We start from the raw sequence: 23843 nt of genomic DNA on the forward strand, positions 1-23843 counted from the left end.
GAGGGAAAATATGTGTACAGTTTCAAATAGAGCTGGCCGACATCACGGCATGCGGCTCGGACAGCAACCTGACTGTCTGAGACATATGCAAATCCAGATTTAATTAAAATAATTTACAAATCAGTGGAAGAACAAAAATACTGTTGTCAATTAAGAGCTGCTGTCAACATCATTGTTGTCACTACATAGTGACAACAGAACTATAACATTTTTGTGTATTCTTTATTTTGTCAACCTTAACGGTTTCAGGTCATCAAATAAATTCTGATATTAAACAAATATTACCAGAGTGAACAGAAAATGCTGATTACATTTATTAAGGAAAAAAAGCTTTGTAAATTAGCCTATTTTTTTATGAATAGCAATTGCACATCTTGATTAATTATAATTCAAATATGCATTAACAGTATGAAGTAGACTCAAAGTTTAAGAACAGAGTTCAAGTTCAAAGAAAGTCAGTGCCATCTGTCAGTCCAGAAACGGTTACAAAGTCAATTCTTAAGCTTTGGGCCTGCAGCAAACCACAGTAAGAGCTGTTAACCATAAATGAAAAAAAAAAAAACATTAGGGAAACTTCCTAGGAGTGATTGGTCTTCCTAAATTATTCAAAGAGAATGTTGATAACTCATCCAAAAGGTCACAAAAGAACCCGAAACAACATCTGAAGCACTGCAGGTCTCTGTTGTGTTCGACGTTCATAATTAAAAAAATAAGAAATAGAAACTGAGTAAAAATGCCATCCATGGGGGGCGTGCTGTGGTGGCGCAGGAGGTTAGCACGCCCCACATTTGAAGGCCTAAGTCCTCAACGCGGACGTCGCGGGTTCGACTCCTGGATGTCTTTGCCGCATGTTTTCCCCCCTCTCCTCACCCTCCTTCCTGTCTGCCTACTGTGGAAAAATACGAGCCACTAGCGCCTCAAAAACTCTTCGGAGAAAAAAATAAATAAATAAAATAAGAATTTGAAGGCCAAAACCACTGTTGACCCAAAAGGACACAAAGATCCATTTCACATTTACCAAGCATGATGATCCCTTTTAGGGAAAATATGACAAGACAGACAGTGGAGGGTTATAAGGGATGTGCCTCCAGTTACATCAGGCACAAAGCCGACAGCATTTCAGAAACAGAACATCATACCAATCATCAGACATGGAGATGGTGATTTGATAGAGGGTCCGCTGCTTCTGCTTCTTGCTGTAATTGATAGCATCATGACTTTTGATCTCCTGTAGAAAACTTAAAAGGAAGTATCTGGACACCATTTTTGTTACTGTTGTTGTTTTTGACCTTACTTAATAAATGAAACCATTTATTAAGTGAAAAGAAAAACAAAAAATGTATTTGATCAGCTCATCTCTGCTTCATATAAATATGTGTTCTAGCATGTGGGACAATTAAATGTCGCAAAAACAAAAAATAAAGAAAGAAGTCTGTTTTCGAGTAAATACCTTTTCACGGCCATACTGTATTATTTGCTACATATTTAAACCCTCAAAGTTACAGTTGCATTTACTGACATCTCTTCTTAAAACACAGATTTGGTTAATCTATTTGCAGGATACTTGTAAATGCACTGTACAAAGACTTTGTAGGACCTTTTCATTAAGCATTTTGGTTTGGAGTTTAATATACACCTACCAATGTCTAAATATTCCTTGGCTAAAATGCATTTTAACTCACAACTTGCAACAGTACTTTAATTTGATCTCATTAACTGTCAGAAACAAATTTGTAAATATTTAGTAGGGGTAAAGGGAATATCTGGCTGATTTTACTTTAAAATACTATTAGTGCATTCCTTAATTTGATACTGGGACAAAATTAAAATAATAAATAAATAAGAATGTCAAAATCATATTAATCAATTTAATATTGTTTTTGCGGCAGTTGGAATATGTATTATTTTTATGTTTTAAAAAAAGTGATTTTACCATGATTGTTTTTATGCATTTCATAAACATTGTGAAGCCATGCAAAACCAGACCTCTGCCATGTTAAAGTAACTCCAATCTCAACCTGCCACATCACATCATGCAAACCCCTTTGAATAGCCGCCATTTTTGGATTAGATTGTTGTCTCTATTGAGTTCTATGTTTTTTTTACACTGGGAATCATGGTTGGCTGCGATCTGTAACAATGACCTTTCTCTGTGATGCAAGTACAGCAAAACGGGGACAGGTTAAGAATTTGCCTGCACAGCAACTATCGTTATGAAATGCTGTGCAAATGATAAAAATATTAAAGCGATTCAAGTGAACACCATTCTATTAATTTTTACTTTACCTTTCCTTCCCTTCAGATAGTCATTCAGTTTCAAAGTTAATGTTTTATTCAGGCGAGTCTGAATAAAATGGACCAAACAAAGCGCTTCAGTGTAAATAAGTTTAGACTTCAACCTGTCATGTTCCGTGTTTTTCCTGCATATTTCTTTCGAGTTTCTGTGTCCTTGAGTCTCTTCGTTGTCCTGGCTCCCCTCGATTACTCCCAGGTGTTTGTCGTTCCCTGATTACCTCCTGTGTATTTAGTGTCACCTGTGTGTCTGTGTCAGGTCCTCCTCTCATTGTGGCTCTGTCTATGTGTGCTTCAGTCCGTCGTTCCAGTTGCTACCTGAGTTGAGTCCTGGCTTCTGCTCATCAGTGCTGCCTGGTGTTATTTGGACTGTTTATTTTCTGGATTACTTATCATTAAGTCCATCATTTGCACGTCAACCTGGGTCTGCTGCTTCCGCCTCACCAACTCCTCACCACACCACTTCATGACACAACCACTAGGAAATTGTCTCTCTTTCATTAAGGTAATTTTACAAACTCTAGACCTTTCTTGAAAAACAAAATGCCTGGGAAAGAGATTGTTTGATTACATTTATATCCTAAATCCTTACTGTTATAAGTTTAAATCTGTTTTTAGAACTTTTTTTTTCTGAGATTGTTGGGTGGGGGTTTTATTTTTTGTTTATTAAAACAGGTATGATATTTTCATGAAGTTCTGTAATTTTCTGGGTTTTATGTTTTTGAATAACAGCTCTTTTCACTCAGATTAGCTATAATCTTAATCCATTGAAGGAAACAAATCTGTATATAAACAAAAGGAAAATAATTTATTTACTCTCGGTGAAATGCTGTCTACGTAAAACCTCTCCAACAAACTATGCTCTAAAAGATGGACTCTAATACAATTAAATTGAACATCAAGTAATTTAGTAGTACTGGCTAGTGGTAAAAATCAAAAAGGGGACTCAGCAGAATTAATATGATACTTTAGCAAAAAAAAAAAAATAAGAATACATATAAACATATGTCCTATTCAAAAGAACTTGCATTTTTGGAGATGGCCATATTTATCTTTACAAGTACATTCATTGGATCAATATGCATTTTTTATGTGCATGTCAGCATGTTGACCATTAATTGATCCTTTATGTTAATCTAGTTTTCTGAATAATTCATAAGTCAGGCATTTAGAAACAGATGTGTCCATCCTTAACCAGCTAATGGCTCGCCATAAAAATCTCGGAGCTTAGTAGAAGTGATGTGTTTTTTGCGTTTATGGTGGTGAAACCTTTCCTTTTTTCCTGCATTGTTTGTCACCTAAAATTGCTCAAGTAAACACCCAGGAACTGTAGAGTAGTTGCTTGTTACCAGCTGTTTGAGGTTAATTGCATCCTTCCAATTTACTTGAACTTGCTGAAGAGATTTGTTTTTTAGCTTCGCTTTTATGTTACAACTTAGAGTTTGAGTCTAATTGGAACCAAACTACATCTTAAGAAAATAACAAAGGTAATTTTTGTTTTACACTCCAGCTAGTAGGCTTGTTGCTGTGTAATGCATGTTAAGTGCAGTTATTGACGAATGAAAGCATTCATTAAAAAATGTGTATTGAAAATCTCTAAACTGATCTTCACCATGGACCAATACGTACCTGAAACCCAATCACATGAGATGGATCTTTTTATTGAACTGGGAGCAAAGTGTGAACACAGAAGCATTTGCACAGACGTTGGCTCTACAGTCATGAACCTACTCCTAAAAGCCGTGGTATTGGTATGCTTGTCAGGGTATTACATCCCCCATTGTTTGCTCCATTACTTCAGGATTCATTTAGTTTAAGCCTGCATTGCTCTCACGGTGAAAGCAAACACAACTTCCAGCTCTCTTTGTTTGTCATGAAGGAGGCAAAATAGTCACTTGAGGTGACACGAAGTGAAGTTATAAAGTTATTTAATTTTTCTTTCGTAAAATTAGATTATGATGCCACGAAGCACCCAACATCAAGTTTGGACTTGGCTGGCCTCAAGGAACTTAAGGCAAACTGTTAAATAATTACACAACAATAATATTACCAAATATTATTACACACCCAAGATAACCTAGACTATGCAGATACTTTACTTGCCTCAGGATGCTGAATGCTTGAAGTGAACGTGAGGTGGATCCCAGTGTTTAATTTTAGATTTTATGTACAGCTCTGGAAAAAAATTAAGAGACCACTTCACTGAGTCTGATTGAAAACCTCATGGTTATTCCACCAAATATAGAACTCTTCCTGAGTTAAAATATTACTATTGTTGTTTCTAAATGAATATGAACTTGTTTTCTTTGCATTATTTGAGGTCTGAAAGCATGACATCCTTTTTTTGTGATTTTGACCACTTCTTGATTTCAAATAAATTTCAAATGAATACTACATTTTTGCTTGGAGTTTAAGAGACATGTTTTCAGTAGTTCATAGAATAAATGAGCAATGTTCATTTTACTCAAACATATACTATAAAAAGTGAAATCTGAAAAACGGATCATTTTAAGTGGTCTCTTAAATTTTTCCAGAGTTGTATGTTCGACACCAAAGTGCATTAAAAGCAGTATGGATACAAATACATGTAATTGTTTGATGCTCCAAAAATTGTCCTTTATGTCTATATGTTTAGAACCAAATAACACATGATTTTCAATGTACTAGCATACATGGCAAAATAGGAAACACTGTGCTAGCAGCTTTAGATCTGCAAAGTCCAAGCGGGCAAGTTTCAGGCATAGTAGGAGATGTGGCCATTGGGGTGCAGTCAGAATCAGTAAGTGCGTTAATTTGAGGATCTCTCTTTTGGCCTTGAAACACCTTTGGATTATCCTTGAATAAGCTGCAGAGTGTTGTTTGGTTGGTTGGATGAATGAATGTTATTAAACAATGCAGATTCAGTGACATTTTTGCAAAGGAAATAAACTCAAGTTTCATGGTTTTTCATGAGGAGCAGGCTGACTCTATTGCTCTTTTGACTAATTACATGAGAGAAGATACAGTTGGGCAGATTAGAACGTAGTGTGAATGACACTCTGTTACATTGTGTTATATTTGGTTTTAGTCATACAGCATTATAAACAAACTTGTCTCAAGATGTTTTGCACTGAACGTGAATTCCCCCCTACAAGAAGGCACTAAGGCAACACATAAGATGAGTCAATGGGAAAAGGCGAAATGAGAACTAAAATATTTATAGGTAATGAATATTCTGCTGAGAGTACTTTTGTACCCAGAGCCTCCTGCAACAGTTTCACTCTTTTAAATATTCATAACTGCTTAAACAAATAGAACTGCCACACAACGTGTATACGAAAGTATAAACATGTCACATTGTGTGAAGACTTTTTCTTGCTTAAGTTTGTACAACTTATTCATATGGTCAAACAAAAAGACATCACCAAATAAGAACTGGATTAACCTCCTGTTAGAAAATGTAACACATTTCCAAGTAGCTTTATTTGATAATCTACTCTTTCCACCCTTTAGTATACTTACAAACTCACATTTCCTCTGTGAACCGAAAGTATTATTGCAATTTTGATTCATTTATCAGTTTATATACTGCCATTGGCAGATTTTATGTCCAAATCAACTGTGTAAGAAATGTCTGCTCCGATTTGGCAAGAGGTTGTTGTCAGTAATATCTGCAGCCACCTGCTACTTTTCCAATGCTCCCTGCCCTAAAGTGCAAAACTACCAGCTTTAGCTCTAATTCTTTCTGCACTGTGAGTTTAGGATTTAGGGACCTCTTCCCAGCATCATAAAGCCATCATAAGATGATGATGTCAAGAACTCAAGGGATGGCCCAGAGGCAGAAATAGCGACTTCTAATAAGCTACTGTGAGGAATTAGAATAAGATAATCTGTTGTGTTGAAGTGTAAGGCATGAACTGCAAAGTGTCTGTTGTTACAGATCACAAAAACTACTAAAGGGCCCTTGAGTAATTCGCATAAAACCCCAAATTACTGCAGGGGTAATGTTCTGCTTAAGAGACCTCCTGTTCACTCTGAGTTACTTTATTTGACTTTGACTTTGTATCTTACTCTAAAATTTATATTTTTCAGATATGTACTGCTATAGTTTGGCACAGAATAATGAAAGATCCAATGTTTTGCTAAAAATTTATTTTCCCAGAGGTGAACATATTTTATCTGGATTTTATATAATGGCTAGAGCAAAAAGAGTTGTGTAAGATTGAAAAGCTGAGGAAAGAAGATGCATGGTTTTCTTTTTTAAAAAGTAGAAATCTAAGCTACAAGTTCTTAGGGATATGTTTCCTCCAACTTGCAATGTATGCCATTGCAAGTTGACAGCTTTATGAAGCTTACTCAGATTAGATAGAGAGTATCAAGATCAATTACATGTAGTTGTGGATTTGACAAGGTCATGAAGATGCTTTGGTCTAAACCATTCCATTACAGTTTTGCCTGAAAGTTTAAGCTTTTTTCCCCAACAGGACTTTAGTCCAAAATGTTTTTCCCAGGATTCTCCTGTATTTATTTTTATTCATCTTCCTATAAATTCTGACAAATTTTTCAGTGCCCGTTAAGGATCTGTGGTTATATCTGGCCTGGGTTTGCGGATGTGGAATGCTCTTTCCATTATAAGTTGACTGATGCCTGAACAGTGCTGCATGAGAGTTTCAGAGATTGGGATGTTGTTCCCTGACTTCAACATGCGTTAAAGTTCTCTAACAACATCAAGATCAAATCTCACATTGATTGATTTTTGTTTCTTTATTTTTTTAATTTGGTGACTTCTGCAGACGAGTTGTTGCACTAGATTTTCTTTACAGGTATCCAAATATAGGTGGTTGGATGCAAATGCATGTCTTTTTTTTATTTTTTAAACCAAACCTTTCTTTATTTATATAGCACAGGGGTGTTTATTGCTGGTCATTTTGGGTCACATAAAGATAATGAATGTCCTCAAAGGATATTAATAAATGAGTTTAAAGAGTTTTGCAAACCTTGTGTGGTTTCTGCTTCACAATCACATGTTTTGTGTTAGTCTGTCACATAAGATGCCTATAAAATTAGTTTAGGTTTGTGGAACATAATTGTAAAAAAATCTAAAGAACTACTATTACTGCAAGATACTAAATTCATCTATGACAACATTGGTGGTCTAGCAGTTAAAAGGATAATGGTTTGATACTTCCAAAGTGTGCAACTGTGTGAAGAAAACATCATGTTTGTGTACCAGTAGACTGGGAACATACATGTGGAGTGAAAGCATCATTTACTGTAAAGTGCACTGTAATGATGCTTATATAAGTCCATTTACCTTTTAGAAATGACTCACTTGTGTGAAACTACCTTTTTTGTTTTCGCCTGATCTCCTGATTACAATTACATGTGCATTAATGATGCTGTAAAATTACATAACACTCCACATGATGCATCTCCACAGATACCGTTCACACATTGGAATAATGCTAAACTGGTCACAAGCAGAGCATCACTAATACTGACAGAAAAACAACCACATTTTCTCTCAAAAGCCATTGAGTTTACACAAACCCAGAGTACAGTTGGCCAGTATGAGCTTAACGAAAGACGTCTTTTCATTTTTTATTTTTAGGTCATTGGCAAATGCCTCAGAATGAGGAACAAATACCCCATTCCTCTACACAAAACTTTCAAAAGTAAACTCCCGAATGCTAACAGAAAATAAGACACTAAATCTATAGACAAATTCAAGAATATGTTTCAAATTCTAAAAAGGCTTACACCATCTTTCTTGGTCTCTGCTCTACAACTAGAAGGAATCAAATCTTAAAGAACTCAAAATTTAATCTTCGATCTGTTAGAAAAAATTGTTCAATGAAAAGAATCACCAAGACGGAAATCACAAGGGGGAGAGAGCCTCTGTTATATATTTAATTATACTTGCCAGCAAGGAGAAAATGCAATGTTACAGAACATTCTGAAGAAACAAAAAAAAAATGCTGCTGATAATCACTTTCTATCAACACAAATGTACGGTGGGGGATGGGTGAAATCTCACAAAACCCCCCTCAAACAACGTGTTCCTTACCTTTGCAAACAGCCCTCTCTCAGGAAATGAACTTATAAACTTGGCTTCTCCAAACACCATAAGTACTGTCATGTACAAGCTCCACTTCAACCATCTATATATGTCGCATTAATTCTGAAGCCATTCTTAGTAGATAGTGAACAAACTGCTTTTTCTGAGACTTATTAAAACCAAGACAGAAATTTAAACATGTCATTCCAGAACAATTCTAATTGCTGTATTTATATTTATAAAATATTTCAAATCCGGCATCAATAGTAAAACATTGAAAACTGGCTTCCAATTGCAAATGACATTGCGACTGTTTAGGTGTTTGTTCCCAGAGAAGTGAAAAACCACCATATGCATTTCAGCCCTCTACACAAACAGATTGATGGATTTCTCCCTTCTGAAAATACTGGATTTCACCCCAGGAGAAAACCTCACAAGCTAGTTTTATTTGTAAGCATTTTCTGCAGCCAAGCGAATTTCTTATTGACCAAAAACAGGATTTATATTAAAGTAGATATTTTACTTTTGCATCCCTAGCTCTGCCCTCGTAATCAGCAAAGGTGGAAGGTGCAATCTTGATGTCCCACACCCATGAAATTGCAGACTGCAATAAAATGTATGCTGGGGAGATGTTGAGGAAATAAGTTAGTGAACCACATAGTTTCCTTTGAAAAAATACGCAAAGAAAGCTTAATGTGTTAGCTAATACTGAAGTGAAAAAGATATTTAACCCCCAGGAGAGCCTCGGTGATACATTTTAATTTAAGTGCAAGAAACGACAACAATGCAATAGGTGAGAATAGAAATTATAAGCTAAGAAAGTGAAGGTGAGGATGAAGATGATGTACTTTCTGCGTAGGGAGCATGGTTACCATGACACAAACAAATGCCATATTCTGCTTTCAATGTATAAGTTACGTTTAATCTGTTCCTCTTTTTGTGTTTTCTCTTAGAAGAGCGTATCCTCAGACTCCTTCAACTGCAACCCTGAAGGATTTCTGTCAGGTGCGCACTTAGGGCTTGAGCAACGGTCTCTGCAAAATACCCCATACTATAATTAACATCTTAAATCCCAGCTGAAGAGTGCACGTTTGAGATAGCCTCCTTTTTGCTGGGGGGAGAGGAGAGAAATAGCTGTGCTTCACTGCCTATTAACCAACCCACAGAGTGAGGGAGCAAATTAGGTGGTGATGTTTTCCTCCACAAAACTAGGTTAAACAAGGGGGTCGTTGCGTTGTGCAATAAGTGCACATCTTGCAACCGTTTGCTCTTTTCTTTCTGCTTTCCGAATTAACCCAGGCAGGAATAAAACGAGGGAATTTAAAAGTGAGCAATCAGAAGGTTTGAGAAATAAGACCTAATGACTTTTGCAGCTTAACTGAAGAATTAGAAGCACAATGTCTATTGCCGTCATACGCACTAACACCACAAGGGCACAAAAACGTACACAGAGACACAATCACACACACAGTGAAGGAAGTAATACCTTTAGGGGTTTGCTATTAAGACGGGTAATCCATGGGCCTCGGGAGGAGCAGGATAATATATTCCTCAAAGAATCTTTTCACAACAAGCATCTAGGATGAAGAGCATGAATAAATTACAGGCATAATTAAAGGAAATGTCAAACGGCTGCTGTAAAGAACATTATTAACGATGTTGTGTCCATGTTGGGGAAACCTGGGCTTGAGTCAGGGATGATGATCAATGTAATTTTAATGTATTTTCTATTTGATAAAGGCAGTACTGCAGCTAATAAAGTTAAGCTTCACTGTGGATATTGACCCGTGTCTCTATATGTGTATTTGGCAGGAAGAGCAGCATGAAGACAGATTCAGTGCTTGTGTTTGGGGGGGAACTCAGAGCTAAAAGAAACAGGCTGGAAAAAAGAGGCAGAGGGAGCGATAAGAGGATAGTTAATCTGAAAGAGCAAGAAAGTGGGACTTGAAAAGGTAGAAGAGAATTGCAAGTGAAAGCAAAAACTGTTGATGGTCTCAAAAAATATGTGGTTCTAGTAGGAACTGCAGCACTCAGTATGTGGTTATCAAATGTGGGGGGGAATCTGCTTTGAGCACTTCTTAACTTATGACTGCTCAATTTGTTTCATTTGGCTTTTGTCATGATTTTTCTCTTAAGTCTTCGTAACTCGAAGCAGGGGTCACACCCAGAGGCGATTTCTGATATGAGTGACATGGGCAACCACCCAACGCCCCCTCAACCTCCCCACTTTGTGGAGGTGAGGTGGGGGAGGTGCCAGTAGGGTGGTTCTCCCCATGATTAGTTTGAAAATGTCAAGGGAGTTTTAAGAGAGTGGATAGGATTCTAAATTCAAGATGGCCACACAGTTGAAGTCAAATATTTACTAACATTAATATTAATATCTGACATTAAATCATATTAAACCCTAATTTTTCAGATCACATTTATGAAAATAATTTATATTTACTAAACTCCAGATGCACAAGAAGAATTTTAGAGGATTATTTATTACTTTGCTAAATTTATTGGTTTAGATAGACTGAGATTACTATGAATTTGGGAAAGATCAGCTTCCACTCTGTTATTGTTTATAACTACCCACCTGGGAAGGCTTAGATATCACAATAATAATAAATGAAGGGATGAGCAATAAACTCACAAAAAACCTCTCTTCAATATACAACAAAAAGAATTCTTGGAGTTAAAATTTTTTCATCAGCAAACTTTTTTTTTTTTGTTTTTTTTTTTCACTTGTGACCTCTTCAGGGAAATACAAATGTGTGTGGCTCTGGGCCAGTTTTCCCTGGCAGTGCCTGGATATTTTCTCAGTGATCCCAAAAAAAACATATTCTTGATGCTTACAACGTTCACCTGTTACGCCTCAACAATCTCATATGCTGAGGTACGAAAGCGTATTCCTCATATTACCTTTTTACCAGTTGTATACAAGCTCAATTCCCCTGACGACAAGAATCTTTTTGTTTCTTAGTGACTAGTACAGTGGAAAACAGGTTCCGTTGTGCACACGCTCCAAGCATACAAGCAAAAAAAAAAAAAAAAACTTCATGGAACAATCACAATTTTTGAGTGTATTTAACTCCCTACTTTGCAGCTCTACGTTTTGAACCTCTTGCAGATCATCCGCATTGTGTTTTTGGCTGCATGCGTATTTAACAGGTAATGGCTCTCGTCAACCCCACATATTGTTAATGGCAGCCACTCTTGTCATTTACCAAAGCTTGCACATATCCATCCAGTTTTATGCTCCTGTACAGTGCAAAATCAAGCTGTTAGCAAATACATTACTGGTAGAAACAAAATAGAAAATAGTGAAAGGTGTATCCAATAATAACAGGTTTTTAATAAGACTTTATTGTTTTTTTTACTTTGACTAGAATATCTATGTAAGAATGTTGCAAAGCATAATAGTAACAAGCAGAAAAAAATAGCACAAATCTTATCACATATAGTTACCTAAGAACTATTTACATTGTGGTAAGAAAGCAGCAGCTAATTTATCTTAAAGAGATTTCTTTCTCCTTTGAACTTTTTGATGAAATTATTTTTGAAGAGACCAGTCTCAGGTCTTGCACAAAGACTGACAAAGCGTGGAACGTTAAATATGATGTTTAGATAAAGTCCCACATTCTACCTGCCCTGCTTCTCAAAGGTTTTGCTCTGTATTTGCATTGAGATACATTAATCAGCACTTCATATTAACACGTTCAATCAAGTGACAGAAGACGCAAAGGTGGAACTAATAACATTACGGGGTGTTCATGCAATAAATCACAGCAGTGAGCCATCATGCAAAATAATTCATTCAGCCAGTTTTATTATTAACCACTCGTGTGCTCTTCCAGAGATAATATGGCTAAATGTCTGGAAAGAAGCTATTTTGTCTTGTCAGTAGATCTCCTTCTATGTTTTATGGGAATGTTATCCGTATAACAGGATTTGTGCATATTTCTAACCGAGTTTGTGCTTCATTTGCTTTTCATTTATGTTTATGCAAAACATAAATTAGAAGATTTGTCAATTCTCAACATCAGAATCAGCACAGAATCGTCTATATAAAGATTTTTATGTCTTCCTCCTACCTTTAAACAACTGCAAATCAATCTCCAGTGCAGTTTTCTTTCTTTAACCAATTTATAATTGCTCTTTTTTATTTTCATTTGTTTTCCTCCTACTCTTTTATTTCTGTTTTGGATATTTATTCCACTTATTTAACTTATTTTAAGTTTTTGTTATGTTTTTGCAAAATGTTTAAAGCATTTAAGGTTTTTATTTCATTTTCTGTTTGGGGTGGACACTGTTTATAGTGTCCACAGTTTTATTGCGGAGTACTTCATTATAAAGTTGAATTAACTTTGTTTAATTATTCTTACTCTATTCTTATTGCCAATAAAAAGATCTGCAATATCACATGAAAAACTCAGAATAGTTACCAATGTTCATTAGGATGGAAAATGCTGAAAACTTCTATTCAGTAAAGGAAAACACAAAATTTCAGGATACTATAAGTCCTTGCACACATGCTTTATTTTTATAAATCTGGACCAGAACTACCTCCTTTTTTTGCTCAGCAAATACAAGCAATTTCTAAGCACACTCAAGAAATGTAAGTTCTGTGTTCAGACAGGCATAAGCCCAGAGATAATCACCAAGTAATGTTTAAGGACAAATAAATTTTAATATTTGGAAATGGTTGGGACCGTCTCCATAGAAATGTTCCTAAAGAAATTGCTAATAAAGACATGAACAACAGTTCCTTGAAACCGAATGCTTTTTGCATATAGGTTTCACTACAAATTTATACAGTGAAATATTACATATGTTTTAGAAAAGAAAATGGAAAAATAAGGACAGCTGAAATATATATATATATATATATATTTTTTTTTTTTTTTTTAAATCACACTGTTTTATGAAAATACTGCCAGCAGGCTTTTGGCTTGGTTTAGCACAAAAACTCAACTGCCATCTTCAGAGCTCACTAATTAACACTTTCTTATCTCCTGTGCTAAATCTGCACAAAAAGCAAAGTGTAAAAAGCTGTTCCTGCATGACTTACAGTGACAACAAGAATAGTGAGCTGCTGCATGTACCGAAGATTCGTGTTTAATTGGTGGGTACGCACTGGATCATCTATCTCCCAGCTCCAAAACGGTTTCTCCAAATGTTCGACTTTTCTGCAAACTGTCATTTTCTTAATTGTAACTGGCATAAAGCTTGAATGTCTCCTTCCAAATGAGACATGCTTGTAAGCAGAGTGAAACCTTTGTCACTGAAACAATGTAACGAGCTGAAGCCTGTTAGGATTTTACACTTCCTTATAAAGTTTGGAGAGAAAAACACCCAAAACGCTCTCCACATCTGATTAAAGTCAAATCCACAATGAACATCTTTTATAATATTTTACCAATCGTTTTCTTATCACGCATTATGTCAAATGATTAAATAATTTTTAGTCAGATGTTGCTAATTTCACTCCATTATAGTTCTAGACTGGTGTTCTTATTCTACAGGAAGGCGAATCTCTGTCCTAGTCTCATCCTTTACATTATCTAACAGGGTTTTTGAAAAGAAATTCCTATTTAACTCAAATTCTTCCACATCTGTGTCCCCACAGATTGCAGCAGTCTAAAGATGGAACTTCTTATGTTCTGGCATATTTTTGTTGTTTTAACAGCTCTGTTATTGCCATTAGTGCATAACTATTTGTGAGTTTTGTCGACATGTTATTAGCTTCAAATGTCTTCAACTCCTCCAGAGTTACCATGAATCTCTTGGCTGTTTCTCTAAATAATTCTCTTGATTCCCAGCCTATCACTTCAGGAGGATGATAGTGTCTTTGGAGGGTTTTTTGTGCCTGGTTTCTCGATCAGAGATTTAATTGAACAGTGATCCATGAGACCTTCAAAGCTTTGGTTCTATAACATTTAACCTTTACTTAAACTTAATCTCTGACCTGTCTGCTGTGTTCCTTGGTCTTTACAATGCTCTTTGATCACCAATATTCTCAAACCTCTGAGGCTTTCACAGAACAGTCTTATTTATAATATATCAAATTATAAAGGGCTGAATAAAAAGGTCTGTCCTACATTTACATTTTTTTTCATCATTATTTATCACATGAAATCCCTACCAAAATACATTGGAATCTGTTATAATTGGGGAAAATGTAAAAACGTTGAAGGGGTATTATTTCTTCTGAATGGTAAATGAACTGAACACTGCTTTCTCAATCTGCTGACCATGTAAAGCACTTTTATGGTAGAGCCTCTTTGACCCAATACTCACAAATACAAACACTGATACAAAGGTCAGTAGGCAACTTAAGGGTGCTTTTCAGAGATGGGAGAAAGAGGAGGTTGGAAGCACACCCTAAACTTTCCAAATGACAAGAAGAGCACTTTTCCTGCTGAGCCACAGTCACATAAGGAAAGGAAGCTGGCGTCTGCTGACTGCCTTTTAAATTTGCTATAAAAAAAAGATCAAATTAAGCCACACAGACAGAAATCTGTGAAATGCGATGGTTCATAAAACCCCACAGTTCATCATAAGAGGCTGTTTGAGAAACAGGCTTACAGGGGCTGTTAAACAATTTGATGTTAACTGGCATAAAAATAGTAATTAGGCGATAATTCTTATTAATTGAACTTGAGAGCAAAGAAATTATGTTTTTCTGCTGCCAAATCTTTGCACCATGGGCTCCTGCTGCTGCTCTGACTCAAAATTAAAGTAATTCCTGTAGATCTCATTAGCTTTCAAAGAGCCCCCAGTGATTGAAAGTCTTTTTAAAGCATTTGACCTCTTACGTCTTCTTCTGCAACGCAGGTCTATAGGTTTTTGCGTTTTAATCAAAGAATGAGATTTTTTTTCTAATGCAAGTGAGAAAATTTGCGCTGAAGATATTTCCTCCTTTGAAGCCAGTGAAGCACTGCTGATCCAAAAACAGGAGCCCCGGGAATTATGAATTTTGCTCATGGTTGTCTTGAAGATAGCACTTTGAAAAACTATTCATACCCCTGGACCTTTTCATGTTTTGTCACAAACATCAATGTGCTTTGATGTGATTATGTGTGCCAGACATGTACAAATTAGTACACGGTTAGCTAAATAGAAAATGATTCATAGATCTCAAATTTAAAGAAAAATTTACAAGTAAATAAAGTCAAATTTTGTAATTTAACCTAGCTGTTTTGTGACTGACTCAGAGGTTTGTTGGAGAAATTTAGAGAACAAGTAGCAACATAAAGACCAAGGAACACGGCAGGTGGATCATGAAGAAATTTGTGGTGACAACTATGACTAAACCGAAGTGGTTAGTTAATTAATTTACAACTTTAAAATCTCACAGACCATTATCTGAAAATGGAAAAAAGGACAGCACATCTGCAAACCCACCAAGACACAACTGTGCACTTGAACTGTTTGAGTGGGGACAACATTAAGCTGTATGTGGTGATAAAACCTGACACGACTGTAAAGCTTTAGCACGCTGAAACATGGTGATGGGTTAAAATGGTCACTTCAAACACAAATATGAAGGCAATTGAAAATTTGTAGCAAGCAACAGCGGCTGTTATGGGGAAGATGTGCAGACATAGCCATTTGATAGCTTTAATGAAACTAAATCTAGACAGCAAATTGTGACAGCTAAAGACCCAGGTCAGGCAAGGGTCAACCGAAATGCATTTCTGTGGATGTTTGAAACACAAAAGCATGAAGAGAGAGGGAGAGAAAATGTTGCGCTTACAATGAACAACATGGCCGACCTAACGGATCTCTTGATAAATGAAGCGATTTGGTCTGGAAATGGTTTTGTTAGGAAGGCCTTAGAAGGTTCTGCTAGATTAGAATACCTTCAGTACAAAAACCCAAACAGGTGCTCACCCAGGGAATCATCAAGTAACGATTTGCACGGCCTGCAAGCCTCGAACATTGCTCTTCACAGATGATGTGCATCCACTTTGATTACAGCAGATCTTATTTGCCTTTGGATGTGCAAAGGTCTAAGTGTAATCACAGCAGAATGTGCTTGAACAAAGTATTGACTGAGGGTGCAAAGAATCATTTTTCAAAAATTATTCATAAAGAAAAATTAAATCCTTGCTCAATTTCCCTTCTAGTTTATAATTATGCACAATGTTGGTCAAAAATAAATTAAAACTAAACGGCCTTAGCCCCACCTTTTCTTCTTTCCTTAAAATCCCCCTTGGCTCACCCATAGTTTGCTGAAATATGGGAACAGCCTGCGGCACTGGCGAAAATAGTCCCTACCACGATCCGCGGCTGCCCACAGATGCGCAGCAGTAATGGTGGTCTGACGCAGAGGGGCGCACTTCTCCCTCCAGGTGCGTCCGCCTCCCCATCCCCGCACCTTCCCACATCCCAATAGAAGCTGCTGGTTGTGGCCGCTACCAACCCACCACCACCACCACCACCGCCGCCACTCCTCCTCCACCACCTCTTACTCCTCCCTCTTCTTCGCAGCGGAGAGCCGACTTGATGCGCATAATAAATCATCTCTGCAAGATCCCTCTGCGAGCCCGGCTTCAGAAAGACGCGTGTTGGATTTGGGAGCGTAAACAGAGGGGCGAGAGGCGAGCCTCGTAGCTACAGCAGGCGTGAGGATATGCTTTAAACGCGATTCAGTGCCGCGAACAACGTGGGTGTCGCGTGTGTGCGTGTGTGTGAGAATGCGTGAGTGAGTGCCTGTGAATTCTTCTTATTTATTTATTTTTTTATTTATTTTTCGTATAGGGAGTGGAGGAGAGGAGGCAGAGCAGCGATATGAGCCGCATGTGTTTGAGCCTCCTCGCCACCGGCCAGCTCAGACTCACTTTCACCTGTATGAACGACCTTGCAATTGCGACCGAAATTTTCCCGACCACGCTATTTCCATGGAGGATCAATTTGTCGTTTTTTTCCGCGAGGGCTGAATTTAACTCCCGCTGGTCTCGAGACACTTCTGAGCAGGAGGTAAGACAAAACAGCCTCAGTGCGTGGTGGCGTGTGTGCGTGTATGTGTGCAAATTAGTAAGAAATCGTTGGTTATTTTGGGCATTTTAAATGTCAGCTCTGGACTGCATGTTTAAAACTGATTCATTAATGAAATGCCCCGAATTTGATCAGAATTGTGTGTTAAGATTGGGACAGCGTCATGTTTCCTCCTAACCGCAGCCTTTTCCTGATCCGTGAAGGAAAAGCTTTTAGAAGTAACATTAAAAAAAATAATAAAAATCTCTATTTGTTAGTAGCGAGGTGCGTGTGTCTTAAACATGCTTTTTCTTTGTCAGAGTGATGAAGGGATGCTAGGATTTCAGCCTCTCACCGCTCCTGGTGTGATGCCACACTGCAGCCAGGCTTCCACATCAAGTCTGAAACATATGAACCCACAGGACATTTCCAATTGATTGGATTGTAATAAAAGGGAGTTGAGCCTCAGGTTGAAATGAATACATGATGTCTGTATGTAGTGGGAGAAATCGATAGTGTTTTGTCAATTATGCTCCTTCTGATGTGTTTTGAAGCAAAAGCACTTTCAGTGAATCTTTGTGAAGTATGCATTACTAAACTAAAAAAAAAAAAAGGAGGTGCTGCTGGCACGCACGCACATACACGCATGCAGGCAACAGTTCTACCTTTGCAAAATTCTCAAGTTAATTATATACTTGTGTGTCCCAATGCCTGCTTGGGTACGGCTTTGATGAATGAAGCCCAGGCCTTCAAAAGAATAAAAAATGCACACCTACTCTTCCTGCTGGGTTATTTTCTTCAAGCAGATGTGGGGTTTGTGCATTACTGTGTCTGAATCAGTTAAACCCGGAGTTGGTTCCTCCTCATTGATCGAGAGTTAGAGGGATTCACCCCATGAGGCAAACTGCAACCATTAACATTATCCAGGAGTGAAAGCTGAAAGTGAGCGTGTGTGTGTATAAATAATATTAGTGGTTGGACACCTGTGTGCTTGTTACAGAATGTGTTGAGCTTTGTACCCATCAGTGTGACAAATCAATAATGACCATGGTAGAATTATCAAGGTTTTTAAACATTTTGAAACATGAAATTGCATGTACTGTTGGAGCCCATCAGTTTTGAAACAGGTTGACTATCCCAAAGCAAATCTGCCCCAATACAATAAGGCAACCAGACCCACTACATCCATCACTGGACATGTAAATAAAACCCAAAACAAATAATAACCACCTTGAGACTTGTCAACTTTAGTTTCAAAGCAGCGTTTATGTGAAGCTTTTGGAGTTTCACTAAACATTTATCTCTGCATCCGTGAACGCAAGCTTCTTGGAACTGATGAACAAGCACATTCCTGTATTCATATAGAAATATAAATACAGAAATACGTGACAAAGATCTCCATTAAGATTTACCCACATTTTCCTCACTTTTTTCCATTTCTTCATGATTGTGTAATGTCTCCCTCAAACTCTTGAGCTTTTAACATCACAACTACTAGAATTGTGCATCAAATGTGGGCATTCCCATTCTGCTGACTGCTTGGCGCTTCCCTCTGACCAGGAATATTATGTTCGCTGTCGGTGTGTACAGTTAGTGCAATCACCAAAATCTGGGCTGCTTGCAAAATTCGTCAGAGACCGCTAGCGGACCCTAGAGGGTAGATGCAGAGGATGAAATTTAGGTCACACAGGGTTAACTGTTGAGTGAAAAACCGAAAACAGCCAAGCAGCTGGGAAGTGTTTTTCCTCTTAGTGTAAGAAAAATGTAGCCCGTTAAATGGTAGTGTTCAGCAACAAGTGGGACTGGGGCCATCAACTGGGTGAAAACTGACAACTCTAGTCATTGTGGCACTTTTCCCCAACATCTTGTATGCTTAAAAGAAAAGACTTGGCTGAGAATTGTAATACGTTTTAAATTGTAAACTTTTCAAAACCTTGGTTTGTTATTGCAATTTTAACCAAGCCTGTGGTCTGTCATACTGTCATCATATTTTATATTATTTATTACATTGACCATTAGCGTTAGAAGAGAAGGCATTTAATATTGATTACCACCTTTTTGGCTACAAATCTATCCTATGTGTTTCAGAGTCTCATAAAAACAAATACTGAGCTTATTCATTCTAAAACTACTACTCCACAGATGGATTTTGTATTTCATCTCTACTTCAAGCTGCGCAGTAGTGGCACAACCATAACCTGCACACAGTTTACTGTTAACTTTTTAAATTGTCATAAAAATATCCCACAATGAATCAACTTGTATAACATGCATCTGCAAATAATTTTTCTGTATTACTTTCTTTGGTGAACTCTAATGCTGAATCATTTATACTTAAGATATAATCAAACTGAAATGAATTATTCTTGGCTGACTAAAGATTCTTTGAACAATTTGTGGAGCAAAAAGACATTTTATGGTTTTCTTGACACGTACAGTAGTTCACCTTAGATCAGGTAAAGCAGGGAATCTATATGAAACTGACACTGATTATTTCACGCTTAACAGATAAATGATATATTTTCACAAAGAAAATAAAAATATTCCATAAGTAGGTAACAGATTAGATTTGTTAGCCAGTCCAGATTTGATTAAAATATGTACTTTAAGTTTTGAACCAGAGCTGAACAAAAGTGGAACAGAATCCCTAAAAGTGATAAAATACCAGTTTAATCAAGCATTGAACTGGAATTGTTCACTTATTCACTACTTCTACTACTGTGTTAGCAAACATAACACAAATATTATTTGCCTATTAACCATCCTTCATTATTTGTTATGGTGAGGTGATCCTTCTCAGCTTTGTTCTATTTTCAAGCATCACTGCTTCAGAAAAAAACTATGAATGGCTGATGATGACTATTAATCTGTTTTGTTTCTGCAGACTTTTAGCACAACATTTACACTTTATGCTGATCCCCCCAAAAAAAAAAAACAACTGAAAAATGGTGTGCCCAAAATTACACCTTTACTCCATGAAATCTAAGGCCTCTGCAAAATTAAATCAACTGAAACTGAGAGGGAAAGAAATGTGTAAAAGGAAAAATCTCCAAATCTTGCAAATCTCCTAATTTTAGTTCCATAAAAAAAAAAACATTGATTTTTTTCTTCATCATTTGATATATAGTTCTCTATATCTACCATGTGCACCTTCACCTTTTGAACAGGGATGTTATTGCATCTATCAACTTGCACAGTCAGCACGGTCACAATAATCCTGACTGCAGAAGGACATCTGTGGAGAGTCCTTGTGGACCCCATTTGGTTGGTACAGATGACGAAATTTATGTCACACAGACTTTGTGGTGTAGCAGACAGTAGAGAGGACTGGGAGGTGTGAATAAGCAGCACAGGGCTTGCGCTTTTACAGTAGTACCACTATGAAAGTGGGGGGCGCTGTCTGCATTCATCCTGCTGCTAGACTAATATTGACCGATCAGATGTGCTTTAAAAAGTGGCACCATCTGTTCCTGATAAAAAGCCCCTGTACAAATCCAAACCGTAAAATGCAAAGTTGACAGGAGGGCGATACCAACTGCATCCCCCTAATCCGTAGCGCAGGAGGTGCCAGCAGTTTGCACAGTGTGCATGGGCCTATCACTGAGGTAAGGCATCCAGGACTCTACTGAAGAGAAAGCGTACCAATCCAATTTTGCAGACTTTGGGGGAAGAAGGAAAAATAGCCTGAGCAAACATGAAAGGTAGAGAGGAAAATCCTGGCTGAGACTCCACATGTCTGATTTGACATCCGGGCAGCTGACAAACAATTAGGCCTTCCATAAGTAGTACTCTGAACCAGACTTGCCTCAGGATTAGGCCACAAATGAGCTGCACATCATGGATTATGTCTTCTAAATGGAAAGGGAGAAAGAGCATGTGAGAGAGTGTGTGTGTGTGTGTGTGTGTGTGTGTGGGGGGGGGGGGGACTAGCTCCTATACTGTATGTGGTGCACATGGTTAGAAAGCAAGTTGAGTGTGTAGGTGTGTGTGGGCTGTGTGACATTCAGCAGATGGATGTTATTATCTGTCCCTGGCCTATCTTGAACACGTCTAGAGGAGACTCTGTGTGTATTCATGTGCACAGATGAGCTTTATTCATGCACACAGCTTCATGCAGGTGCAGACTAATGTACTCAAATCTCCATATACTCCGCACATGCTGCACCGCTCACTTAACTGCTGCGTTATTGCCTGTTCTCCATTGTGTGTACGTTTGACATTTCATAATTGCATCATTACTTGCTCAGTGCATCGCAATTTGCAACACGCGCTTCAAGCAGACAGACTCTTGCCCTTGATTATGGACCTGAGTGGAATGGGGTTCCTCATCAGGCTGTCTTGATTCGCCCCAGCATGTGGGGAGACACATGCTGCTGTGGGTGAATCTAATTGATTGGATGGCACCCAATTCCCAGGTCCAAGTCTCCTCAGGCAGCCAGCATGGAACCGTCCAAGTGAAGGATGAGCCGAGGCGTCGGTTTCCCCGCTAATAGATTGGCATGTTCTGCCTCCCATATGCCTCAAATGTCTCTGAGGGCAGCTTGGCCACAATGCGGGGCACAAAGTGGCATTGTCACTGATAAGAAAAGTGAGAATGAGGTTTGGAGCATTTGACACCAAACTTCAGCTTTCAGTTTGTCCCAGGTACAAACAGCAAAAAGACATGTTACGTTGAACACAGTCTCTGCTTTGCGTCAAAATTGCATTGAGGTTGCTAATTTGAAGAGGAACGATGCTTAAGCTTACTGCACCTTTTGACAGTGCATGGAGCACACCATGCACTTCCCACAGGCCTTGTGCAACTTAAACAAAATGAATAACGCTGACAAATGGAACAATAAACAAAGCCAGATGTTACGGTACACAGCCAAAAATGGGTGATGAGTTTGAGCTCTCTGAAAAGAAAGAGTTTGTTTGCAGGGGAACTTGTCAGGTGGAAGTTGGCAAACTAGTCAGATGGGAAGTTGGGGTAATCTTGAGGAATAGCTCTCATTCACAGTCAGTTTATTCACACATCTCTACAATGTTGCCTTTGTTGAGTTGCCTTGAAAAAACAATTCCCAACTAAAGGCTACTACCATAGAGATACACGTTTACATTATTTAGTAAAGCTAAGAAAGACATGGAAGACAGCAGTATGTCATTATAGTTATTGTCTGAGTCATGTAAGTAGTAGTATAATTCAGCCATTTAGGTAAAAAGATAACTTGAGAACGTTCCTTGATGGACTTATTTGTACAGTGAGTTGGAAATTATGCACAAGAATCTGGTCCATGTGAAATGTATTCAGCAGCATTCAGTTCTTGAATTTCTGCTAATTTTGTGCCATATTTGTGAACAGTTAACAGTTGGAGTCAGTGAGACTAGTTTCTGGTCAACTCTTGTTTGTTTCAGTCTGGGTCTTCAAAAAGATAAGGGTAAAATCATTTCCCATTGCATAGATAAAAGTCTACTTTAAATAAATCTGTGACCTCACAAGGTTTTAAGAAGCAAACCTCTTTACTTCTTTAATAAAAAAGAGTTTTCTAACATTGATAGATGAGGTGTGTATAACATTTACTTTATGCACGTCAATTATAAATTTGATTGTATGAAATGGTGCCTGCTGCTATACTATTTCATATGTTAATCATATGTTAATGTGATGGAGCCATAACTCTGCAGGTTGTTAATATTTAAACAAAAATGTAAACTTTTCAATCTGGCATGTTTGCTGTAGCTGCAGGAGCTTTACTGATGTTTTTAAATTCCTCAGACATCAGAGTGTCGACCTTTAAGATGCTTCTCCCAAAATTTTGTGCCACTTGACTTTTCACTGCTTGATGTAGCACAGCTTGCATTAAGTCTTATCAACGTCCTTCAGCTTCACCTGTTTGTCTGCCTGGTAGGCAAAACACCTCAAAACAATGCTGTTGCTTTTACCTTTTTATCTGAAGAGGATGGCGAAGGTTGTTCTCCAGAAATACTTACATAAATTTATAGCACTTGTTCTATTTTTTGTCAGCCATCCCTGTTCATTTGAGCGGCTGGACGACTGAGCATCTGTGCCTGTGTAGTGACATTATGCTTCACCTTTGTAAGATGAATATGACTCAGTTTATTTTGATTATGATACAATTGTTTTTTCCCTTTACAGTATTATTTAAATAGAAATATACTGTAAATGATTTTGAACTCCATATTCCTTGAGTGTGCATTTTTGAGTTAGAGATATATAAAGTCTGATGTCATTTTATTTCATCAGAGCAACTGAATCATAACTTCAGGCATCACCCTGTATTCTCAGGCATCACTTCAATAAGACAGCATTTTCATTTGAATTTTATACAACAGATATTCAATTTGTGGCTAAATGTATTATTTTTAAAACAATCTGGATTTCTAAGCTAAAATAATTCTCAACCCTAATAAAACTCTTTACACAGTTTAATTTAACAGAAGTTTAACACATTCAGTCAAGGCTTCAGTTAAAGAAACTGGACAGTAATAACCTGGAAAGAGTGTAAAATCATTTCCCATTGCATAGATGAAAGTCTGCTTTAAATAA

General features: G+C 37.5%; 1 protein-coding gene across 2 annotated transcripts in view; it reads left to right on the forward strand.

The window, feature by feature from the left end:
• Positions 1–16702: 16702 nt before the first annotated feature.
• Positions 16703–23843, forward strand: part of cntn3a.2 (contactin 3a, tandem duplicate 2) — a 54390-nt gene continuing 47249 nt past the window's right edge. For both annotated transcript variants that reach the window (XM_028021874.1, XM_028021875.1), the window contains exons 1-2: positions 16703–16985; positions 17081–17299. The gene's annotated coding sequence lies outside the window, so the exon portion shown is untranslated. The remainder of the gene's footprint in view (positions 16986–17080; positions 17300–23843) is intronic.

Source organism: Xiphophorus couchianus, chromosome 1 (genome assembly GCF_001444195.1).
Source record: "Xiphophorus couchianus chromosome 1, X_couchianus-1.0, whole genome shotgun sequence".
Lineage (NCBI taxonomy): Eukaryota > Metazoa > Chordata > Actinopteri > Cyprinodontiformes > Poeciliidae > Xiphophorus > Xiphophorus couchianus.